Source organism: Crassostrea angulata, chromosome 2, assembly GCF_025612915.1.
Source record: "Crassostrea angulata isolate pt1a10 chromosome 2, ASM2561291v2, whole genome shotgun sequence".
NCBI lineage: Eukaryota > Metazoa > Mollusca > Bivalvia > Ostreida > Ostreidae > Magallana > Magallana angulata.
In genome coordinates, this window is record NC_069112.1 from 69,956,516 (window position 1) to 69,958,328 (window position 1,813).

Below are 1,813 nucleotides of genomic sequence, written 5' to 3' on the forward strand. Positions count from 1 at the left end.
ATGTAAAAAACATAATCACATGCCAAGTGGCAAATTTGAAGGAAAATCTATTCGAAAAAGTTCAAGTGTTGTCAGTTGATTTTGAAGTCGGAGAACAAATTATTACTTTTATATTTTTGTACATCCCTCCAAAGACAAATAAAGAAACTGTGAGAAGCATAATCAATTGTATATTAACCATGCACACAAGTAATGCCAATTCAATAATTTTAGCTGGTGATTTCAATTTGGACAATTTAGCTGAAGATTATCTTGTAAAATACATGATTGATAAGTTAAATCTTCAATATTTGAAAACAAGTAGCACCACAGACTATAATTCTGCTTTAGACCATATGTATACAAATGTACTGCATGACAAAATACTGACTTGGGGTACCCAAGAATCATATTATTCAGACCATAAGCCTTTGTTTATTTCTTTTCGAAGATAAAAATCAATTAGGGAAAAAACCCAAAAAGATATATATATCAAAAATTCAAAAGAATATAAACATCTACTATTCAATTCTCAAATAGTACTTTTCATTGTTACAGATGCTGACTTTAGCCAAGTTAAAGGCTAGCAAAGGGAACAAACCATACTCTCAGCCATTAAAGGTAAAAGTTTGTGGAGTAAGCAGTACTGCTCGATATCAAGTAGAGAGTGGATAGAAAAAAGAATACTGTGTCATTGGAATTGCAGACCACAGCATGGCCATGAAGGCAACTCTGTATGACATCAGCAAGAAAGCAAATCTTGCTGAAGGCACATCAGTGATAGTGATGAACTACATACATAAAACTGAGCCTACTGAAGGGATAATCATCACCAAAAATACCAAGGTCATGAAGACCTCTGATATTGATGTTCCTACTGAAATTCAAAGACAGGGGGCATTGATTGCCAACCCCCCACCTGCTGAAACATTGACCATAAAACAGGTCAAAAGGTCCCCGATTAAGTCCCTTGTGTCAGTCAAGGGAACAGTTATATCTGTAAGTATGAATTTATGTTATTTAATAAATATATCAATTTATATCAATTAGTAAAATTCTCATTCTGTTTGACAAGTAGAATAATGTAATAAATTTTAACGTTCATATCTTTTTTTAAGTGAAATGGAATTACAGGTTTATGCTATTTACAGGAGAACATCACAAAACAGTTAAAGTGAAGGGCAACGATGTCCAGGTAAAATCAAGAACAAAAAAGGATGACTCAGACACTGTCAAAGTGTCCCTTTGACTTGACATCAACATCAGGAGTTGGCAAATACCTCTGCTTTACAGATGTTGTAGTAACATCCTTTAATGAGGAAACATCAGTTTCCACTACATCGAAAACATCAATCAAGGTGAGTAGTTAGTGTTATTTTTTTTCTTCAAACATATTATATAAATAGTGCCTGTTTGGGAGGGTTACAGTTGAAATTGACATCCCAAGAAAAGCATTGTCATTCGACGCAAAGCGGAGGTTGACAATGGTTTTCGAGGGGTGTCAATTTCAATTGTTATCCTCTCAAACAGGCACTATTAATTTTGTTATACTGAATGTCTTATTTTTGATAAAATTTTACTGCTTTTATATAGGAATAACGTGAACTCTACAGCTAACCGTACGCGCATAATTTTCGCGCATGTAACAATTTGTAATGTCACCCGTTGCTAAGTGCGTTGCTAACACTGAGGGTAATAAAACGGATTAGGAACTGCGTCTTAACCAATCAGATTTCAGTATTTAACTTGAAAGTATAACAATATGTATTACTATTCTTTTTAACCTAAGTTTTTTACATTATTTGTATCCTTGAATAAAATGATATATGCAATG

At 33.4% G+C, this 1,813-nt stretch overlaps 1 pseudogene; it reads left to right on the forward strand.

The window, feature by feature from the left end:
- Positions 1 to 537: 537 nt before the first annotated feature.
- LOC128174794 (uncharacterized) lies at positions 538 to 1,578 on the forward strand (annotated as a pseudogene).
- Positions 1,579 to 1,813: the final 235 nt, after the last annotated feature.